At 47.3% G+C, this 14,222-nt stretch overlaps 2 long non-coding RNA genes across 4 annotated transcripts; one reads left to right on the top strand and one right to left on the bottom strand.

Annotated features, from left to right (window-relative positions):
• Window positions 1–975: 975 nt before the first annotated feature.
• LOC141164744 (uncharacterized) lies at window positions 976–2,916 on the bottom strand. Of its 2 annotated transcripts, none has more exons than XR_012250942.1 (5): window positions 2,344–2,916; window positions 1,884–2,252; window positions 1,667–1,802; window positions 1,426–1,587; window positions 976–1,179 (listed from the first exon to the last, which is right to left on the bottom strand). It is a non-coding gene; the product is annotated as an uncharacterized lncRNA (long non-coding RNA). The 2 variants fall into 2 exon arrangements; XR_012250941.1 differs by having other exon boundaries at window positions 976–1,355; window positions 2,344–2,915.
• Window positions 2,907–4,474, top strand: LOC141164220 (uncharacterized). Of its 2 annotated transcripts, none has more exons than XR_012250887.1 (5): window positions 2,907–3,106; window positions 3,198–3,566; window positions 3,648–3,783; window positions 3,863–4,024; window positions 4,271–4,474. It is a non-coding gene; the product is annotated as an uncharacterized lncRNA (long non-coding RNA). The 2 variants fall into 2 exon arrangements; XR_012250886.1 differs by having other exon boundaries at window positions 2,913–3,106; window positions 4,095–4,474.
• Window positions 4,475–14,222: the final 9,748 nt, after the last annotated feature.

Here is a 14,222-nt window from a genome sequence, read left to right as displayed (position 1 = left end):
GACACCGCTAAACAGAGGCCAGACGGAGTCCAGAGTAACTCTGCTGCCTCATTACAGTGAATGGATCCCGCAGGGGTTTCATCTGAATTACATCACTTGGAAATTTAGATGGAAACCCCGATGTAAGTGCTCAGCCTCGAGCGCCGGATAAATGTTACGTAAAATGTTCCCAATAAAAGCCTCAACTCAGTCCTCAAAAAAAGCTAGTCCCCACTCAGGTCCATCATCTGTTAAAAATATTCCAAGTTACTGGTAGCAGAAAGGCTCTGGAAAAGCGAAATGGCCCTTGCCCCCCAAAAGAAATTCAGAAAATGTTGTGCTCCCAAATCCAAATGCCTATTCTACAATAATTTGTTCTCCAATTGTCAAATAGCGCTCCGTCACCCCCAGATCTCACCGTATGGCTGAGCGGTACGATACAGCCACATATGGGGTATTGACACTTTTAGAAGAAATTGTGTGACGCATTTCGGCACCATTTTTACCCATTGCCCTGTGTGAAAATGTAAAATCTGAGGGTAAAACATTTTTTTGTGGTAAAAATATAATTATGTTTTTTTCACTGCCCAATGGTATAAATTTAAAAATTAAAAAGTACTCACTACTTCCCTAGATGAATTCCTTGAGAGGTGTAGTTTACAAAATGGGGTCACTGCTGTTTTGGCATGTCAGCGACTCTTCAAATGTGACATGGTGTCTGCAACCTATCCCAGCCAACATAGCGCTCCTTTCTCTTCCGAACCCTGCCGTACACCAAAGCAGTGGTTTTCCCCCACATATGGGGTATCGGCGTGTTCAGGAGAAATTGTACAACAAATTTCATGGTGCAATTTCTCCTGTTATCCTTATGATAATGCAAAATTAGGGAATGAAAAACATTTTTTGTGGGAAAAATGTGAACATTTTATTTTTACGTTGTTCTATAGTAAAAATCGCGCTATCGGTAGTGAAAAAGAGATCAGGAGAAGAGTACTATTATTTTATAAAAATAAGATTTATTTGTTTGGATGCTAGCAATAAAAACTTAATAAAATACAGGATTTAATACAGGATTTAAAAGACGAGTGTAGACAACAATATTTCGATTGGGGTAAAAGAACTAATGGTATACAAGGTGTAATAAATAGTAAAATCCAGCGGTTAATCTGGTGTGGTAAAATGCCTGTGGTGGCTTGGTACCTGGAAAGAAGAGGAGTTTGGTTAGGGCTATTGTTCTCTAGTAATGAATATGCTTAGCTGGCTGTGGATCTGTTACTCTCCAGGTATCAGAGTGGGTAAAGTGCAGGTGTGCACTAGGGCTGTGGTCCGTCAGGATTCTTAGAGTGGGGCGTGGTCCTGAACGCTTTGTTATGCTCCTGGAGATTTAATGATATGGGGTTAGTGCTGTTAGCTCTGGGTAGGTAGATAGTGGGGTTAGCGACTTACCCACTGAGGAGCTGTTCTGCTTTTGGAGATTGCTTGTTAGCACTCCCTCAGTGGGGGGTGCAGCAGGAGGCTCTGGATTGTATCTCACTTTGTTGCAGAGATGTGACAGGGGGGCTTTTTGATTGCCAGTAGGCGTAGTAACGCTTGAGGATACTCAATGTCCTGTATATAGATATGGAGGAAGGGTTAGGAACTGAGGAATACAGGAATAGTCCACAGTGTGGTAAACCTAGATGTTTACCTGTGCGTGATTATCAGTAATCCAGGGGTGCAACAGGAGGCTCTGGATTGTATCTGTCTCTGAGCAGAGATGTAGTAGGAGGCTACTGGTTGCCGGGTGATAGGGGGCGTTGTGGCACTCAAGGATAATTGATGTCCTGTATATAGATGGGGAGGGAGAGTTAGGAGCTGAGTTATACAAACAATAAGCCACAATATAAGTAAGCCCGGTTGATTACCTTGTTAAGGGTCCAGGTGTGAAATGGTCAGTCACCTTCTTTATCTGTGGCTGAAGGCCTAAATCAAGGGAAGGTGTTCAGGAGGTTCTGCAAGAGGGTTCAGCCTAGTGGTAGGTGCAGCAGGAGGCTCTGGCTGAGTAATTTACTGGCTAAGTAGCAGTGGGTCTTGTCCCTGGACGCTGAGGTGCAGCAGGGGACCGGCTGCAAATGTGGCAGGAGGCCTGGTCTGGATAAGTATATTCAAGTAGGTGGAAGGCTTTGGTGGCAGGCTGTGTAGTAGATATCCGGGCAAGGTCTATGGTTGTGGAGTCCGGTTTTCAGGCACGGTCCCTACTCGTATGGAGTCAGGCAGGCCGCGTTCCTGGAATCCTGTCGGTAATAAAGAGGTGAGTATGTGTGGTTTTGGTCCTTGTGGTGGCGTGTGTCATAAGCGGTGGGGGCCGTGGCCCAGAGTACTTACGGTCCGTAGTCCTGCGGAGATGTCAAGGAGTTGTGGGGCCCGGGGCGAGAGCGGGGTCCCGGCCGGTGACCGCCGCTACTCACGGGCTTCCGGGTAAGTGGAGCAGGAGAGGAGGGGCGGAGAAGGTGAGGGGGCGCGTTCTATTGGAAGCGCGCGAGAGGCAGAGAGACGAGCTGACACGTGGTGTGCAGCGTGTATTGAGGACGGATGCCTGTGGGCGCCTTCTCTGCTGGGTCAGTCAATTCCAACGCGTTTCGACAGCTGACGGCTGTCTTCATCAGGGATAGTCTGGCCCAGTAGGTGGAGTCCTTTATATACCTGTCTATAATGATGTCATGGCAACGGTCCGCTGTTGGTGGCGTTGTCATGGTAACTATCAGTCGTTGAAAGCAAATAGCTCAATTTCGCTGTTAAGACCCCATGGTCTCAAGGTGTTTAATTTAAAAATCCACTCGCTTTCTTTTCTTGACATATGTTTGATAAAATCACCCTGTCTCCAATGTTTGTGAAACGCGTTGGAATTGACTGACCCAGCAGAGAAGGCGCCCACAGGCATCCGTCCTCAATACACGCTGCACACCACGTGTCAGCTCGTCTCTCTGCCTCTCGCGCGCTTCCAATAGAACGCGCCCCCTCACCTTCTCCGCCCCTCCTCTCCTGCTCCACTTACCCGGAAGCCCGTGAGTAGCGGCGGTCACCGGCCGGGACCCCGCTCTCGCCCCGGGCCCCACAACTCCTTGACATCTCCGCAGGACTACGGACCGTAAGTACTCTGGGCCACGGCCCCCACCGCTTATGACACACGCCACCACAAGGACCAAAACCACACATACTCACCTCTTTATTACCGACAGGATTCCAGGAACGCGGCCTGCCTGACTCCACACGAGTAGGGACCGTGCCTGAAAACCGGACTCCACAACCATAGACCTTGCCCGGATATCTACTACACAGCCTGCCACCAAAGCCTTCCACCTACTTGAATATACTTATCCAGACCAGGCCTCCTGCCACATTTGCAGCCGGTCCCCTGCTGCACCTCAGCGTCCAGGGACAAGACCCACTGCTACTTAGCCAGTAAATTACTCAGCCAGAGCCTCCTGCTGCACCTACCACTAGGCTGAACCCTCTTGCAGAACCTCCTGAACACCTTCCCTTGATTTAGGCCTTCAGCCACAGATAAAGAAGGTGACTGACCATTTCACACCTGGACCCTTAACAAGGTAATCAACCGGGCTTACTTATATTGTGGCTTATTGTTTGTATACCTCAGCTCCTAACTCTCCCTCCCCATCTATATACAGGACATCAATTATCCTTGAGTGCCACAACGCCCCCTATCACCCGGCAACCAGTAGCCTCCTACTACATCTCTGCTCAGAGACAGATACAATCCAGAGCCTCCTGTTGCACCCCTGGATTACTGATAATCACGCACAGGTAAACATCTAGGTTTACCACACTGTGGACTATTCCTGTATTCCTCAGTTCCTAACCCTTCCTCCATATCTATATACAGGACATTGAGTATCCTCAAGCGTTACTACGCCTACTGGCAATCAAAAAGCCCCCCTGTCACATCTCTGCAACAAAGTGAGATACAATCCAGAGCCTCCTGCTGCACCCCCCACTGAGGGAGTGCTAACAAGCAATCTCCAAAAGCAGAACAGCTCCTCCGTGGGTAAGTCGCTAACCCCACTATCTACCTACCCAGAGCTAACAGCACTAACCCCATATCATTAAATCTCCAGGAGCATAACAAAGCGTTCAGGACCACGCCCCACTCTAAGAATCCTGACGGACCACAGCCCTAGTGCACACCTGCACTTTACCCACTCTGATACCTGGAGAGTAACAGATCCACAGCCAGCTAAGCATATTCATTACTAGAGAACAATAGCCCTAACCAAACTCCTCTTCTTTCCAGGTACCAAGCCACCACAGGCATTTTACCACACCAGATTAACCGCTGGATTTTACTATTTATTACACCTTGTATACCATTAGTTCTTTTACCCCAATCGAAATATTGTTGTCTACACTCGTCTTTTAAATCCTGTATTAAATCCTGTATTTTATTAAGTTTTTATTGCTAGCATCCAAACAAATAAATCTTATTTTTATAAAATAATAGTACTCTTCTCCTGATCTCTTTTTCACTACCGATAGCGCGATTTTTACTATAGAACAGTTATTTTATTGTAGTGTATCTACTACGGACATTAGTGGTTCCCTGTCCACAATTATCGCTGCCATTGGTAGTAGTTAGCCTGATAAGCGCCTTTTACACATATAATATTTTATTTTTACGGATCAATATTATAAACTTCTGTGAAGCACCTGGGGGTTCAAGGTGCTCACCACACATCTAGATAAGTTCCCTAAGGGGTCTAGTTTCTAAAATGGTGTCACTTGTGGGGGGTTTCCACTGTTTAGGCACATTAGGGGCTCCCCAAATGCAACATGGCGTCCGTTAATTATTCAAACAAATTTTACATTTAAAAAGTCTAATGGCGCTCCTTCCCTTCCGAACCCTGCAGTGCGCCCAAACAGTGGTTTTCCCTCACCTATGGAGAATCAGCGCGCTAAAGAGAAATTGCACTACAAATTGTGTATTCCATTTTTTTCTTGTTACCCCTGTGAAAATAAAAAAATTGGGTCTAAATTAACATTTTTGTGAAAAAAAGTTAAATGTTCATTGTTTTCTTCCACATTCCAAAAATTCCTGTGAAACACCTGAAGGGTTAATAAAGTTCTTGAATGTGGTTTTGAGCACCTTGAGGGGTGCAGTTTTTAGAATTGTGCCACTTTTGGGTATTTTATGTCATAAAGACCTCTCAAAGTGACTTCAAATGTGATGTGGTCCCTAGAAAAATGGTTTTGTAAATTTTGTTGGAAAAATGAGAAATCGCTGGTCAACTTTTAAGCCTTATAGCCCCCTAACAAAAAAAAAATTTGGTTCCAAAATTGTGCTGATGTAAAGTAGACATGTGGGAAATGTTATTTATTAACTCTTTTGTGTGACATATCGCTCTGATTTCAGGGCTTAAAAATTCAAATTTTGAAAATTGCGAAATTTTCAAAATTTTTGCCAAATTTCTGATTTTTTCACAAATAAACGCAAGTGATATCGAAGAAATTTTACCACTATCATGAAGTACAATATGTCACGAAAAAACATTCTCAGAATCAGGGGGATCCGTTGAAGCGATCCAGAGTAATTACCTCATAAATTGACAGTCGTCAGAATTGAAAAAATTGGCCCGGTCACGAAGGCAAAAACAGGCTCTGGCGCGAAGTGGTTAATGAGCCTTGAAATTTGTAGTAAATTTTCTGTGATTCTGCTTTGCATCCACTAGGTGGCAGCAGGTGTATGCTTTTTCTTTATTGCTTGTATGTCTAGACAGATCAGCTACACTGCACCAAATACTCAGCAAAAGAGAAAAGGAAGCAGAAAATTAAATCTCCCCAAAAATGGGTGCAAGCACTAAAGTATTCTGGTCCAAGGGCACTTAAATCCAAGAAAAAAGACAATCCGTTGTTCACATGTATCACTTTGTTTGACAAAGACCACTGAGGGTGAAACGTTACATGTCTAGAGAATAAACACATGGAATGAAGCTGCAGATCTTCCCCAACTCTCAGTTCCTTATTTCCCACCTGCTTTGGTAATGCTGATGTTCTTGTTCCTGCCAATAAAGTTTCTCAATATGAATTTGATATAAAACCTTTTAATGGCTGACACAAATAATAAAAAAAAAAAGTTAAACATTAAACTTTCGAGACAAGACAGGACTTTTTATCAGGCATGGTATAACAAAGGGTTAATCAACACATAAAGGATATATAGATTCATAGATAATACATAAGGAGTAACCCAATTAAATATAACATATACACACTTCCTCCTCTAACTATAATAATCCAACAATACAGTTGAAATATATTATAGAGATTTACCCAGTGTACGTCAGTATAGTTAACCGGTTAGTATCTACAGTGCCTACAAGTAGTATTCAACCCCCTGCAGATTTAGCTGGTTTGATAAGATGCAAATAAGTTAGAGCCTTCAAACTGCAAACGAGAGTAGGTTTTATGAACAGAAGCATAAATCTTACAAACCAAAAAGTTATGTTGCTCAGTTGAATTTTATTAAATTTTAAACATAAAAGTGTGGGTCAATTATTATACAACCCCTATGTTTAATATTTTGTGGAATAACCCTTGTTTGCAATTACAGCTAATAATCGTCTTTTATAAGACCTGATCAGGCCGGCACAGGTCTGTGGAGTTATCTTGGCCCACTCCTCCATGCAGATCTTCTCCAAGTTATCTAGGTTCTTTGGGTGTCTCATGTGGACTTTATTCTTGAGCTTCTTCCACAAGTTTTCAATTGGGTTAAGGTCAGGAGACTGACTAGGCCACTCCAACACCTTGACTTTTTCCCTCTTGAACCAGGCCTTGGTTTTCTTGGCTGTGTGCTTTGGGTCGTTGTCTTGTTGGAAGATGAAATTATGACCCATCTTAAGATCCTTGATGGAGGAGCGGAGGTTCTTGGCCAAAATCTCCAGGTAGGCCGTGCTATCCATCTTCCCATGGATGCGGACCAGATGGCCAGGCCCCTTGGCTGAGAAACAGCCCCACAGCATGATGCTGCCACCACCATGCTTGACTGTAGGGATGGTATTCTTGGGGTCGTATGCAGTGCCATCCAGTCTCCAAACGTCACGTGTGTGGTTGGCACCAAAGATCTCTATCTTGGTCTCATCACACCATAGAACCTTGAACCAGTCTGTCTCAGAGTCCTCCAAGTGATCATGAGCAAACTGTAGACGAGCCTTGACATGACGCTTTGAAAGTAAAGGTACCTTATGGGCTCGTCTGGAACGGAGACCATTGCGGTGGAGTACGTTACTTATGGTATTGACTGAAACCAATGTCCCCACTGCCATGAGATCTTCCCAGAGCTCCTTCCTTGTTGTCCTTGGGTTAGCCTTGACTCTTTGGACAAGCCTGGCCTCGGCACGGGAGGACACTTTCAAAGGCTGTCCAGGCCGTGGAAGGCTAACAGTAGTTCCATAAGCCTTCCACTTACGGATGATGCTGCCAACAGTGGAGACAGGTAGGCCCAACTCCTTGGAAAGGGTTTTGTACCCCTTGCCAGCCTTGTGACCCTCCACGATCTTGTCTCTGATGGCCTTGGAATGCTCCTTTGTCTTTCCCATGTTGACCATGTCTGAGTGCTGTTCACAAGTTTGGGGAGGGTCTTAAATAGTCAGAAAAGGCTGGCAAAAGAGATCTTTAATCCACACATGTGAAGCTCATTATTCTTGGTGCCTGAACTACTTCTTAATACTTTAGGGGGACCAAACAGAATTCTTGTGGTTTGAGGGGTTGAATAATAAATGACACTCTGAATTAACTTTTAACGTTTTAAAAAAAAAAAAAAAAATTTGCTGCAGTGCATTTCCCACTTCCAGGCTGATCTACAGTACAAATGTCACAATGCCAAGTTAATTCCGCATGTGTCAACCAGCTAAATCTGCAGGGGGTTGAATACTACTTGTAGGCACTGTATATATATAATCGTCTTATCCCGTCTGTCTGTCTGTCTGTCTCTCTATCTGTCCAGGAAATCCCGCGTCGCTCATTGGTCCGGCAGCGGCCAATCAGCGACGCGGTATTTCAGAAAAAAGATGGCGGCCGTTAGCGGCTCATCTGCGGGACGGAGATGCAGCCAGGAGATGACCGGCGCGAGGCTCTCATCTCCCGGCCGGTAGCAGCAGAAGGACCTCGACCGCCGGGTTGGGATACTTCTGCTGCGAGCAGCCGCTCATCTCCCGGCTTCTCGCAGCAGAAGTAGCCGCACAGGCAGCGGCGCTGACATCCATGCGCTTAGGGTGTCAAGGGTGGACCGGGGAGCGGCGCTGCGGGTCGGGATACATCTGCTGCGAGCAGTCGCTCATCTCCCGGCTTCTCGCAGCGGAAGTAGCCGCACAGGCAGCGACGCTCCCCGGTCCTCACCGATACGACTCCGCTCCCCGGTCCTCAACAATACGATTCGCTGATTGGTCGCACTCTCCGGCCGCGACCAATCAGTGATCTTGGCGCAAAAGTTAAACACCGCTGTGCTGATTGGTCGCGGCCGCTGCCCGCGACCAATCACCGATTTGGGCGCCACATTTAAATAGCGGCCCGCGACCAATCAGCGATCTTGCCAACACATTTAAACACTGCTGTGCTGATTGGTCGCGGGCATCGTCCGCGACCAATCAGCGATCTTGCCGACAAATTTGCCGACAATCAGCGATCTTGCCGACAAATTTAAACACTGCTGTGCTGATTGGTCGCGCATGCTGCCCGCGACCAATCAGCGATTTTGGCGCCAAATTTAAACAACGATCTGCTAATTGGTCACGGCCGCAAGTCGCGACCAGTCAGCGATTTTGGAGCCAAATTTAAACAATGCTCTGCTGATTTGTCACGGCCGCCGGCCGCAACTAATCTGCATTATTGCTGCCAAATTTAAACACCGCTTAGCTGATTGGTCGCCGGCCGCGACCAATCAGCATTATTGGCACCAAATTTAAACAACGCTCTGCTGATTGGTCGCGGCCGGCGACCATGACCAATCAGCGAGATTGGCGCCAAATTTAAACACCGCTCTGCTGATTGGTCGCGGCTGCAACTAATCAGCATTATTGCCGCCAAATTTAAACACCGCTTAGCTGATTGGTCGCGGCCGGCGACCGTGACCAATCAGCGATATTGGCGCCAAATTTAAACACCCCTCTGCTGACTGGTTGCGACCGCCGGATGCGACCAATCAGCATCATTGGCGCAAAATTTAAACAACGCTCTGCTGATTGGTCGTGGCCGACGTCCGCCAATGGTGTCAAATTTAAACACACTCTCCAGTCCTCACTAACACGGTTTGCTGATTGGTCGCGGCCGCTGCCTGCAAACAATCAGCAGTATTGGCGCCAAATTTAAACGCCGCTCTGCTGATTGGTCGCGTTCGGCGACTGCGACTAATCAGCATTATTGGCGCCAAATTTAAACACCACTTTGCTGATTGGTCGCGGTGGCCGTCCGCGACCAAACAGCGATATTGGCGCCAAATTTAAACCCCGCTCTGCTGATTGGTCGCGTTCGCTGGCAGCGACCAATCAGCATTATTGGAGCCAAATTTAAACCCCGCTCTGCTGATTAGTCGCGACCGCCGGCCGTGACCAATCAGCGATATAGGCGCCAAATTTAAACACCGCTTTGCTGATTGTTCACGGTTGCCGGCCGCGACCAATCAGCGATTTTGGTGCTAAATTTAAACACGCTCTCCAGTCCTCACTGACACGGTTTGCTGATTGTTCGCGGCCCCCGCCTGCGACCAATCACCGATATTGCAGCCAAATTTAAACACCGCTTTGCTGATTGGTCGCGGTTGCCGGCCGCGACCAATCAGCAATTTTGGCGACAGATTTAAACACCGCTCGGCTGCTTGCGCCCGGTCGGCCGCATACATATTCTAGAATACCCGATGCGTTAGAATCGCGCCACCATCTAGTCTAAATATATAATCGTCTTATCCCGTCTGTCTGTCTATCTGTCTGTCTGTCTTTCTGTCTGTCTGTCTGTCTGTCCAGGAAATCCCGCGTCGCTCATTGGTCCGGCAGCGGCCAATCAGCGCCGCGGGATTTCTGAAAAAAGATGGCGGCCGTTAGCGGCTCATCTGCGGGACGGAGCTCAGCGGCGATGTAGCCGGGAGATGAGCGCCGCGAGGCGCTCATCTCCCGGCCGGTACCAGATCTGTGGGACGGAGATGCAGCCGGGAAATGAGTGGCGCGAGGCGCTCATCTCCCGGCCGGTAGCAGCGGAAGGACCGCCGGGGTCGGGATACTTCTGCTGCGAGCGCCCGCTCATGTCCCGGGTTCTCGCAGCGGAAGTATTCGCACAGGCAGCGGCGCTGACATCCATGCGGCTAGGGTGTGAAGGGAGGACCGGGGAGTGGCGCTGACATCCAATTGGTCGCGGCCGCTATTTAAAAGTGCAGCACAAATCGGTGATTGGTTGCGGTCTTGGGCTGCGACCAATCACTGATCTTGCCGCAAAAGTTAAACACTACTGTGCTGATTGGTCGCGGACGCTGCCCGCGACCAATCACGATTTGGGCGCCACATTTCAATATCGTCCGCGACCAATCACCGATCTTGGCTACACATTTAAACAACGCTGTGCTGATTGGTCGCCGACACTGGGCGCGACCAATCGCCGATTTTGGCGCCACATTTAAATAGTGTCCGCGACCAATCAGCACAGCGAAAATACGCCACGGAGGAAGACCGAAAAGCAGCAGAAGCAGCAAGAAAACGACATCGTCGAGAGCAACAGGCACCACAACACACTGCCGCCAGACAAGCCCAGGATGCGGAAGCTCACAAAAAACGCCGAGAACAGGAGACACCGCAATACACTGCCGCCAGACAAGCCCAGCATGCGGAATCTCACCAAAAACGCCGGAAACAGGAGACACCGCAACAAACTGCCGCAAGACAAGCCAAGGATGCGGAAGCTCAACTAAAATGCCGGGAACAGGAGACACCGCAACAAACTGCCGCAAGACAAGCCCAGGATGCGGAAGCTCAACAAAAACGCCGGGAACAGGAGACACCGCAACACACTGCCGCCAGACAAGCTCAGGATGCCGAATCTCACAAAAAACGCCGGGAACAGGAGACACCGCAACACACTGCCGCCAGACAAGCCCAGGATGCGGAATCTCACGAAAAATGCCGGGAACAGGAGACACCGCAACACACTGCCGCAAGACAAGCCCAGGATGCGGAAGCTCAAAAAAAACGCCCGGAACAGGAGACACCGAAAAACACTGCCGCCAGACAAGCCCAGGATGCGGAAGCTCACCAAAAACGCCGGGAACAGGAGACACCGCAACACACTGCCGCCAGACAAGCCCAGGATGCGGAATCTCACCAAAAACGCCGGAAACTGGAGATACCGCAACACACTGCCGCCAGACAAGCCCACGATGCAGAATCTCAACAAAAACGCCGGGAACAGGAGACACCGCAACACACTGCCGTCAGACAAGCCAAGGATGCAGAATATCGCAAGAAACGACGGGAGCAGGAGACACCGCAACACACTGCCGCCAGACAAGCCCAGGATGCGGAATCTCACCAAAAATGCCGGGAACAGGAGACACCACAATACACTGCCGCCAGACAAGCCCAGGATGCGGAAGCTCACAGAAAAATTCGGAAGCAGGGGACAACACCACACACTGCCGCCAGACAAGCACAGGATGCGGAAGCTCACAGAAAAATTTGGCAACAGGAGACACAACGACACACTGCCGGCAGACAAGCCCAGGATGCGGAAGCTCACAGAAAACTTCGGGACCAGGAGACACCACAACACACTGCCGGCAGACAAGCCCAGGATGCGGAATCTCACAGAAAACATCGGGAACAGGAGACACCACAACACACTGTCGCCAGACAAGCCCATTATGCCGAATGTCACAGACAACGTCGGGAACAAGAGACACCACAACACACTGCCGCCAGACAAGCCCAGGATGCGGAATCTCAACAAAAACGCCGGGAACAAGAGACACCACAATACACTGTCGCCAGACAAGCCCAGGATGCGGAATCTCACAGACAACGTCGGAAACAGGAGACACCACAAGACACTGCCGCCAGACAAGCACAGGATGCGGAATCTCACAGACAACGTCGGGAACGGGAAACACCGCAACACACTGCGGCTAGACAGGAACACGATGCGGAATCCCATAGACAATGTCGTCTGAATGAATCTCCAGAATCCAGGACAAACCGAGAACAACACGATCGACAAATTTATCAAAAACTAATGCTCTACCAACTAAGGCAAACCCAGCAGAACATTCAACAACTTCCACGTTACGTAACAGACAATGAAACTATCATTATTCAACACTACTGTGGGAAGATGAATGTAGTTTGTTCAAAATGCGAATCTATGAATTTTATCGAGGAAAAACCATCTGACAATCAGTTTACTCAATGCTGCCAAAAAGGAAAAGTGATGCTACCAAGATGTCACTACTCAGATCTGTTTGAGCAGTTGATGAAAGGAAAGCATGAACACAGTAGAAATTTTATGGAAAATATCAGAAGTATCAACAGTTCTCATGCGTTTGCTTCATTTGGTGCCAACATTGCACCGCCCCCTGGATTCGGACCGTATTGTTTTAAAATTCATGGTCAGATCTACCACCGCACTGGAACACTTCACCCAGAACTAGGACAACCACCAACATTTGCACAATTATACATAGAATCATAGAATCATAGAATGGTAGAGTTGGAAGGGACCTCCTGCGTCATCTGGTCCAACCCCCTGCTCAAAGCAGGATTCACTAGATCATCTCAGACAGATGTCTGTCCAGCCTCTGTTTGAAGACGTCAATTGAAGGGGAACTCACCACCTCTCGTGGCAGCCTGTTCCACTCATTAATCACCCTAACTGTCAAAAAGTTTTTTCTAATATCTAATCTGTGTCTCTTCCCATTTAGTTTCATCCCATTGCTTCTAGTCTTTCCTTGTGCAAATGAGAATAAAGATGATCCTTCTACAATGTGACAGCCCTTGACATATTTGTAGACAGCTATTAAGTCTCCTCTCAGTCTTCTTTTTTGCAAGCTAAACATTCCCAAATCCTGCAACCGTTCCTCATAGGACATGGTTTGCAGACCAGTCACCATTCTGGTCGCTCTTCTCTGAACTTGCTCCAGTTTGTCTATGTCTTTTTTAAAATGTGGTGCCCAAAACTGTACACAGTATTCCAGATGAGGTCTGACTAAAGAGGAGTAAAGACCGATAATGACTTCACGTGATCTAGACTGTATGCTTCTGTTAATACATCCCAGAATTGTATTTGCCTTTTTTGCTGCTGCATCACACTGTTGACTCATGTTCAGTCTATGATCTATTAGTATACCTAAGTCTTTTTCACATGTACTGTTGCTTAGCTCTATTCCTCCCATTCTGTATATGCTTTTTTCATTTTTATTGCCCAGATGTAGTACTTTGCATTTTTCCCTGTTAAAAACCATTCTGTTGGTTGCTGCCCACTGCTCCAGTTTATTTAGGTCTTTTTGAATCCTCTCTCTCTCTTCTCTAGTATTAGCTATCCCTCCTAGCTTTGTATCATCAGCAAATTTAATCAGTTTACCCTCAATTCCTTCATCTAAATCATTGATAAAGATGTTGAACAATACAGGTCCCAGGACGGAGCCCTGTGGTACCCCACTTGAGACATTCATCCAGCTGGATGTGAAGCCATTTACAACCACCCTTTGAGTCCGATCACTAAGCCAGTTATGAATCCACCTAACAGTTGCCTGGTCCATTGCATACTTGGTCATTTTTTCAATAAGGATGGTGTGAGATACTTTGTCAAATGCTTTGCTGAAGTCAAGATATACTATATCTACAGCATTTCCCTGATCCAACCAGTCAGTGATTCTGTCATAGAAGGAAATTAAGTTAGTCTGACATGACTTGTTAATTACAAACCCATGCTGACTCTGGTTAATCACTTCATTCTTATCCATGTACTTACATACATGTTGTTTAATAATTTGTTCAAAGATCTTTCCTGGTATAGAAGTTAGACTCACCGGCCTATAGTTCCCTGGGTCCACCTTCTTCCCCTTTTTGAAGATAGGAACAACATTTGCTCTTCTCCAGTCTTCTGGGACTTCTCCTGTTCTCCAAGAATTTTCAAAGATTATGGAGAGTGGTTCTAAAATTTCTTCTACGATCTCCTTCAGTACTCTGGGGTGTAATTTATCTGGACCTGGAGACTTGAAC

Source organism: Phyllobates terribilis, unplaced genomic scaffold (genome assembly GCF_046119375.1).
Source record: "Phyllobates terribilis strain yellow unplaced genomic scaffold, ASM4611937v1 Scaffold_10__3_contigs__length_209671492, whole genome shotgun sequence".
In the NCBI taxonomy this organism is placed as follows: domain Eukaryota; kingdom Metazoa; phylum Chordata; class Amphibia; order Anura; family Dendrobatidae; genus Phyllobates; species Phyllobates terribilis.
This window is presented reverse-complemented; position numbering and strand designations above follow the sequence as displayed.